General features: G+C 56.1%; 1 long non-coding RNA gene across 2 annotated transcripts; it reads right to left on the bottom strand.

The window, feature by feature from the left end:
* Positions 1-4,658: 4,658 nt before the first annotated feature.
* Positions 4,659-8,846, bottom strand: LOC111775326 (uncharacterized). Of its 2 annotated transcripts, XR_011438842.1 has the most exons (4): positions 8,381-8,846; positions 7,726-7,905; positions 5,839-6,011; positions 4,659-4,837 (listed from the first exon to the last, which is right to left on the bottom strand). It is a non-coding gene; the product is annotated as an uncharacterized lncRNA (long non-coding RNA). The 2 variants fall into 2 exon arrangements; XR_011438843.1 differs by lacking the exons at positions 7,726-7,905; positions 8,381-8,846 and adding an exon at positions 6,107-6,162.
* Between the last annotated feature and the right edge of the window lie 13 nt (positions 8,847-8,859).

Here is an 8,859-nt window from a genome sequence, read left to right as displayed (position 1 = left end):
TTTTGGACTGCGTGTTGGAGTTTGTTTTCTGCACAGACTTCGGTTCCTTTGAGGGTGGAGAGGTGGCTTCGCTGGTGGGTGTCCCCTTACAGCATGTGTATCTGGGGAGGCAGCTGGCATGTGTGCGAGTGTATGTATGAGTGTTGTGAATGTGTGCGGAAGACGTAGCAATTTAACAGCCTAAGCCCCCTGCTTCTCTAAAATTACTTTTTCTCCTTAAGGTGGGCTGCCTTTGGGGCGTGAGGGGTCCAGGGTCCTTGCTCTGGCAAAGCTGGAGCACAGCATGCACACAAATGGCCATTTTGCGGGGAAGGACATAAAACGCCCTCTGAAGGTTGGGTGGACCGGCTTGAGATCCAGGATCACTGTGTCTCAGCTGCCACCGTCAGTCTAGGAGCCTCAGACCTGGGACTGTCGCTGCTACCCTCCCCAAGGGTCCCCCTCCTCACACACCTGGGGAAAGAGTGATGGCAGCTTAGAGGGGGCTGCCATGCACATCAGAAGGCTTGCTTGGGGCTGGTTCGCTGCTGGCTGCCATCACATTTCATCCTTGAAAACTACCCAATGAGGAATAAATTCATACCCATTTTACAGATGAAGAAAAGGAGACTCAGCGATGAGCTGACTTGCCTAGGGTTCCTTCGCAAGAGCAGGGCCCAGGTGTACACCTGGGCCTGTTTTGCCCCCAACTTCCTGCTCTTAGCATTAAATACCATGAGACAGAATAGCAGTGCAGTTAAGCCAGGCCACATCCCAGCTTCTCCACTTTCCTAGCTGTGTGACCTTGGGCAAATCACTTAACCTCTCTGAGCCTCTGTTCCCTCCTCTGTAAAATGGGGAGTTCCTATCACATAGGGTGGTTTGGAGATTCAGTGAGTTAATTCCTATAAAATACTTGGGACAGGGCCTGGCACATAGTGAGTGTCCAGTGTTGGTGGTGTTATTATCCCAAAGCAAGGGGGGCTGCGTGAGATGGTGGGAAGGAGGAGAGGGGAGAGGGCCACACAGACACTGGAAGCTTGGGAGGGAAGCGAACCAAAGGGGAACAAGGGGAGGAACCTAAAGACTGAGCAGTTACACCAGTCCCAAGCTGAAAGAGGAAGGCCCAAAAGAATTTTCTAGAGCCTTACACAGGCTCCCAGAGAGAACCTGGGAGTCTGGGCTTTGGGAAGGGGGAACCAGACTAGAAGGGACAAAGACGGTGCAACAAACCCACACATCTTACCCAGTTGCCCCAACTGTCCCGTACAACAGGGCTCCCACCATCAGCAGTAACTGGGATGAAATAAGGAACTCACAGTGGGGGCACAGGAGAGAGCAGAGCCCTCGGGCCTCAGCCAGCGCAGAAGAAGAGATGATTGAGAGGCGAGGGCACACAGGAGGAAAAAAAATCTCTCGCTCACCATCCGATGAAATTGCTCTGGCACTTGCCAGAAAAATATTCTTGGTTTGGAATTTGTTCAATCCCCTAAATTTAACCAGCTGGAATTCTTTTGCAAGCGACTAGTGGCCCTCCTGAACATGGAAATTTGCATTTCATCATGAATGTGGAACACAGCCTTTTGCTGAACGCTTCCCAGGAGCGGCTTGTCTTGTCCCAGGCTGGGTTTGGAGCAGAGGCTGCCTCGTGCCAGCGTCCTTGAGGCCGGTCAGCCTGGAGGAAAATGCATTAGCGACGGAGGTGTGGCCCTGCCTCTCGCCCCGTCCCCATGCACTGCTGCGTGGCAGGACTCTTGGAGGTGTTGTTGGCGACCCAGAATTTGTGAGGATTGAAGACAAGCGAGAAAGGCCTATTAAACACAAATGCATAATGAGGGTCATTGATAATGAAGGGGGCAAATTCTGGGATGGAAATAATTACCAGAACGCTTGGGCAGAGACGCGTCTGAGCCAGGCAGGAGCGGGGCACCTCGGGGCAATGCCAGCGAGCAGCGTGGAGCAGGGGGTGGCACCGGGTCTCGGGCGGCGGGCCGACTTGGCGTCTCGACTGGCTCTGCCCGTCGCTAGCTGTGTGGTCTCCCTTGGATTTTCTGAGCCTTAGATTCCTTATTTGTAAAAGGGAATTATGAGGACCTACCTCCCGTGGTCGTTTTAGAAATACAGTGAGCTAACTCTCGTAAACGGTCGCGCACACGGGCCTGGCACGGCGCAGGGAGGCCACTGAAAGTGGCGATCCGCTGCGTTTGCAATTGTGAGTGCAATCATTTGCTCGTTCGGTAACTCTTTCGTGGTCACTCGTGCTCAGGAATACAGCAGAGATCCACAGAGACCATCTTGCATTCTTGTTGGGGAAACGCGTCAGTAAACGAGCAGTTATGTCATTGAATGTCCCATGGTGACAGAAAGCAACCTGGAGGAAAGGGTCAAGCGGTTAGAGGTTCTGAGTGAGCCGCACCCTGGATTGGGGGAGGGTGGGGAGGAGCTTTTATCTCTGGGGGGAGCCAGGGGGACCTCTGACCAGCTCACCTGCGTGAGTTTTGGGAATGAGCCACTCAAACATCTGGGAGAGTCTTCTAGGCAGAGAGAACAGTGAGGGCACGGCAGCAGCCCAGAGACTTTAAGGGGCAGCAGGAAGCGATGTGACAGGTCGGCAGCGAGTGGTTGGAGTAGGGTCCAAGGAAAGGCCAGAGAGCTGCCGGAGACGGCAGGCCTCGCCCACGGGGAGAGCTCGCTGTTTTGCGCCGGTTGCCGTAGGAAGCCATTAGCAGGCTTTGAGCCTGGGAGTGATGTGCCTGCCTTGCGTTTTAAAGGAATCATTCCAGCTGCTGAATAGAGCAGAGTGGGGACCATCCAGGGAGAAAGAGGCAGTCGGGGCTATGGCATAAAGCCAGTTGGAAGTGGGATGGCGGTGGCAGTGCCAAAGGTGATGTGAATGATCAGCTTCGGGGTTCAGTATGAAGGTGGAGCCGACAGTGTTTGGGGAGTAAGAGAATTTGAGAAGAGACCAAGATTGTTGCCTCTAGAGGTGAGGTTGAACATCTGCGTAAACCGTGGTGCCACTTACTGAGCCTGGGAAGACCCCAGGAGGAGGGGGTTTGGAGCACTGAAATAGAAATTTGACTTTGAGGCACGCTAGAAAGCCTGTATGCATGCCGGCACCAGATCCCCTGGACAGCCCCCACTGCCCAAGGCCAAGCCCTCACCTGGGGGGAGTGACCTTGGGTTTGATGGGCCTGCATGGCCAGGCGTGGGCAGTGGCGTGGGCAGGGGGACTCCTGCGCAGAGGGAAAAGCCAGGCTCCAGGACCAGACCTGGCCCAGGACCCCAGCTCTGTCACCTGCAGACAGTGTGACGGGGGTGAGTTGTGATCACTCTTGGACTCAGTTGTCTCAGCCATGAGGGGACAATGACAGCACCTCCCTCACAGTAAATGACTACATCTGAGTCTGCCCTGAGTCTTGCAATTGCTCTGACAATTTTCACAATAACCCTAGAAGGTGGAATCCATTGCCCTAGTTTCCAGATGATACCACGCCACTGACCTGCTCCTCCTGCGAGGGCCGAGAATGGGCTCGGAGAACCCAAAGGAGGGGTGGAGTCAACCCAAGAGGCTCAGGGTTGCAGGAAGAGATGGCCCAGGGCCACCAGAGGGTTCTCGGTTGGGTCACTGGTCCAGGGGCCACCATCAACTTTCCCAGATCGAGGACAATCCTTCTTAGCAATCCCAAACGTGATCCAGCTGGCATGGACCTCACTCCCACGGCCATGGAGACTGGAGTCACCACAGCCAATGACAGCTACATTTTTTGGACATTTGCCGTGTGCAGGGCACCCTGCCAAGCATTTGATCAAGTACTGATTTATCATGGCAGAGCCCCCTTCCAGCCACGTCCTTCCTGAAGTTCAGTGGACCCAAAGCCCAGGCTCCCTCAGAGGGGCTTGCGAGCGGGGCCTCTGGGTGGCCCTCAGGTCAAGGCTGGGGGCCTGGACCACCAGGAACCAAATACCAAGGTGTGCAGGGCCAGGCCCCTCTCCCCTGGGCACTGCAGGACAACTGCAGCATCTGCCTTGTTTAGTTGACACATCCTTCCCTTTGAATCCCCTAAGGCAAGTGCCTATGGCCTTCTCCCCTGGGTGTCCCTTGTGTTGATCTGACACAGCAATGAGAGTCATTCCTCTCTTCCTTTTCTCTCCCTCCCTCCCTTCCTTGCACAATCGTCTGTAAGAGCATCCCCTATGTGTCCAGTCATGGTCTAGATCTGGAGGACACGTTTGTTTATTCCATGCCCAGCGCTGTGCTTGGTGTTGTGGATATAGCAGTGATCACAGTACGTGAACGTGCCCCCCCTTCAGGGACTGACTTCTGGGGTGAGAGGCAGGCGATGCACAAGTGACATGTGGTATAAGCAGAGCAGGGAAGGGCGGGCGGAATGGCCGGGGGAACCGGCACAGCGCTGGTCCTCACGCTGCTCACCTGCCAGTTCTCTGACCTTGAGCCAGTCACACGCTGCATCTGAGCGTCCTCATCTACAACCTGGGAATATGCATGACACACAGACCCTTCTAGGGACCAGTATTTCTCCAGGCCCTGCAGGGCTGGAGCGAATTTTCTAATTCCTGAGGGTAGGTATAACCTCTTTGTTATTATAGCTCCTTCTGACAATAAAATCAAGGCAATTTACTAATTAAGCTCAAATAAAACTACAGAACCAATAGAATTCAAACAGATGGCATCCATTTAAAGTGAAGGGTGACGTTGCTTTGCAGACATGGAATGGGCCCCGTCCAGGTGACAAAGGTGGGCTGTCCCAGCTCAGGCTCTGTCCAGCTCAGCCAGTGGTTGTCAGCGCTCAGCAGTGACTCCCTCTGTCCGCCTCTGCTTTTCACTCTTCAGCGCCTGTGAAACCCATTGGAGTATGCCCTCGTCCACCCTGGTACGGAGCACTGACCCCTCGGCCCCAATGCAACCCCAAAGTCCTGGGTTCCTCCTGCGCGTCGGATGACCCAGGATTTGCTTAAATTGATTTTTAAAATGTTCATCAAAATGAGCCCCTATCCGCTGGGGGAGACAGCTGTGACAGCGTGGGGGCACTAGAGTGTGCCAGGGACTCTGATGGCATCTGTGGGCACAGGGAAGGGACAGGAATGGGAATGGGAACAGCAGGGTCAAAGAAGGCTGCTCAGAGGAAACCAAGCTTGAACTGAATCTTGAAGATGAACAAGCTTCAGCAGGCAGCTGGAAGCGATGGAGCAGGAGGACGGAGGAACAGCAGCCTCGAGGCAAGCTCTGAGCAGTTTGGGCTGGCTGCAGGCGCGGGGCTCACGGAGGAAGAGTTCAGGATTGCCAGTAGGCGCAAGTCCCAGAGGGACCTTGGACTCAAACCGGGGAGCTTGGCATTCAGGGGAGGGTCATGGGGAGCAGCAGAGTGAGGCCTGGGCCTTGTGGCTCAGGATGCTGGAGGAGAGAGGGGGCAGGAGCCTGTGCGTCCCTGAGTAACAGCTGGAGGTGACAGTGTAGCGGAGGCTGCCCTCGCGCCCTGGGGGGCTGAGGCCCCTGAGGAGGCCGGGCCGTGGCTGCTCAGCACTGCCCCCTCTCCCTGCTGCCTGTGCCCCTCTCCTCCTCACGTCTCCGTGTCACACTTCCTGCAGGGCAAAGGCAGCTCCATGTCTCCTGGGGTGTGTTGGGGGCTCCCTCACGGACTCTGCAGCCAAGAGCAGAAGGCCGCAGGGATGGGAGAGTGACGGCTGAGCCTTCCCTGGGGTTGGGATGAGGTGCTGGCCGCGAGGCAGGCTATTTGTGGAAATCTGCTGCCCTCTGCAGGATGGTTCTAGAGCCATGTTCACTCAGGGCCTCAGAGAACAGAGGCTGCTGATCCTCCAAACACCATGAGGCCCCACCTGGGATGGCAAGACTCCGACAGGCAGCTCTTCAGCGCCTCAGGATGTCTCAACATCGCCCTCTGAGGGTATTGACAGAGGCAGAGCCCACCACATACGTGACATCTGTGACCTCCCTCACTCGCCACAGCCTGGCAAGGGGCTCCCATCATCCATGTTTTGTGGTCGAGGCCCTGAAAAGCAAAGAATGCCAGTGGGTTCAAGCCCGGTCTGCTCACCTCCCAGAGCCACGCCCTCCTGCTGGTCCTCGCGCCTGCCCTGACCCTACCCCAGGGCTCCGCTACGAGCACCCAGTCCCTCTACCCGCCTCCAGGCTGGTCTCCTTGGTGCTTATGTGACCTTTTGTCCTCTGTTTGCTCATCTAGCGTCTGCCTCCCCAGGCCCCCTAGCTAGAACGTCAGTTCAAAGAGGCAGGGGCCTCGTCCTTCTGCTTCTCCGTGGGTGTTTCCCCAGCTCCTGGAGCAGGCCCGGCCCACAGGAATGGCCAGATCTTGGTCAAGGGAAAACTTGCTCTCTCACAACTGTGCAGTCCCAGCTGCGTCTCCCCCAGGAGACTGTGAGCTCCCTGAAGGAACCTGTCTCTGTGTTTAGATGGTTCCAGTCCCTCCTGGGCCTTTATGCTCCCCAGCACAGGCTTTGCAGAGCCCCTCCCGGGGTTCCCCTGGTGAGCTGGGCTCGAGGAGGGCAGCTCTGATTGCCTTGCTGGCTCTGGGGTGAGGGCTGCTGGGGCGTAATGCTAAGCCGGGCCTGCCCCCCAAGCCGGGCAAGTTCTGTCCTAGGTACCCCAACCTCTCCCTCCAGGACCCGCCCCTCCCAGCCAAGAACTGCCGAACACTGTCTCCTCCCCAGGTAGCCCTTAGTGCTTACAAACCTTTTCCTTTTCCACTGTGTGAGCTCTCACGTAAGACCCACGTTAACCCTAGAAGCTGCCTCCTTCATTTGCAGATGACAAGGCTGGCTGCCCCACTGCACACAAGGAGGAACCAAATGGAGGCAACGCATGACTTTGCTGCCTGGCCCCTTTAGACCATCCAGGCCCCCCAAGGCCACCTCGGTGTAGGTGGTCAGCAGGACTGCAGACTGCACTTTAGGAATGACAATCCCCTCAGGGCACGAAAGACGTTAAGAACAAAAGGACAGGGGAACCCTCCACGGGGCAGCTCTGGCCCCAAAAAGTGGGTTATCACTCTGCTCATCTTTGAGATGAGAAGCCTATAGGTCACAGACTTGTTCATGTTCCCACACAATGCAGGTCACGTGGCCAGAGCACTGACCAGGAAATCCCCAGATGTCAACCTAGGGCACGGCCCCCGCAGCAGCAATGGGGCGGGGCCCACTAGGGCCCAGGTTTCTAGAGGATAAGGAGCTTTTATCTATTTTTTTGTGAGGAAGATCAGCCCTGAGCTAACATCTGCCGCCAATCCTCCTCTTTTTTGCTGAGGAGACTGGCCCTGAGCCAACATCCGTGCCCATCTTCCTCTACTTTATATGTGGGACACCTAACACAGCATGGCTTGCCAAGCGGTGCCATGTCTGCACCTGGGATCCGAACTGGCAAACCCTGGGCTGCCAAAGCAGAACGTGCGAACCTAACCACTGGGCCGGCCCCAGGAGCTTTTATTCAGACAAGCTGTGTCTCTTCTTCAATTCACAACAAATACTAGAGGAAGGTTGGGAAGTGACACGGACCCAGTGGGTTTCCAACCTCAAAAGGTGATGGAAAGGGCCTGTACGGGGCTTTAGTTACGACAAGGCCTCTAGGGCCAACCCAGTCCTGCTCCTTTAAGAGCCACAGGCTGGAAGCCGGGGCCGACTGGTCTGGCAAACCGCAGGGCCTTGTGTTTCACTAAGTGACCTTTCTGCTGGCGCTAATTGAGGAGGACTTGCCTCGATGCCAGACAGGCAGGCCCAGCCAGGGAGGAGGGAGGGGCCAGCGTCGGCTTCTTCCAGTAAAAGGCAGGCGTCTTGGCAGCAGGCAGTTGAGAAGCCTCGTTGCTATTGTAAATCGTAATAAGCTGATTACTGCAGCACTTGTTCTTCAAGTTTCCCAAAGCTCTTCCAGCCGAGCTGTGGGTCGCAACATGATCGTGAGTTGAGTTTATCGCAGCAAGAACCCTCAGCTCTTCCTTGAGTCTTTTACTCAAGAACGACCTGCCCTGAAACCCCCGGGCGCCCCTTCCGCCACAGGCTGGCCGAGCGGGAACGCCTGCAGCCAGCTCCTAGGCTGACAGTCACGGGAGTTAACCCCTCAACTCTGAGCGACACATAGGTTTATTCGGCATAGAGAGTTAAGAGCTTCGCAAAGATGGGAGTTTGGTTTCAAAGCCACTTAAGTATTAGTAAAACCCCTGGGGTCTGGCAAACTTCTCCAACTGCTATTCAGACGGCTCTCCGCCCGCGGGCTGTGCCACCCTTCCTCTGTCTGGGCCTCGCAGGAGCTGGGTCTGCGCTGTGCCAAATTGCTCGAGTTAACATTTGTCAGTGTTTCCATTATAAAACCCTCCTCCCCCTTCCAGAATATGTGACCCGACTGTTAAATTACCCTCAAGGCAGCAGGCCTGCAGACGTGGTGTTTTCACTTCCTCTGGGAGAGGGGTCTGCGGGGCCCGTCTGGACCGGCGCTGGTATTCAGGTGCACCTTCCAGGTCTCCCAGGACCCTCCCTGGCACGACCGACACAGGGAATGAGGGCGGCCCTGCTCTTCCACGCTGCAGCTCCTCCACGTCATCTCATCAGGTGCAGGGACCTGGGCTCTGGGCTGGCGCTGCTGGGCTGGCCCCATCACCTCAGCTACTCAGGAAGAATCTTAGACGCCCGCAGCGCAGAGTCCCGGGCCCAACACCACAACCCGTGCTGCGCAGGGAAAACATGCAATCTTAAAGGGCTCCCTTTCACAAGCCGTCAAAAATCCTGATGACCCAGCAACCAAGGGAGGGGGAGACCAGCCGCCACAGTTCACACCGATGCAAGGCAACGTGTCCACCCGATTCGGAAGATCCTTAGCGACACTTTCCATATACA

The sequence above is a fragment of the Equus caballus genome, chromosome 1, assembly GCF_041296265.1.
Source record: "Equus caballus isolate H_3958 breed thoroughbred chromosome 1, TB-T2T, whole genome shotgun sequence".
In the NCBI taxonomy this organism is placed as follows: Eukaryota; Metazoa; Chordata; class Mammalia; order Perissodactyla; family Equidae; genus Equus; species Equus caballus.
Note: the sequence above shows the minus strand (reverse complement) of the source record. Positions and strands in the feature narration are given on the sequence as shown.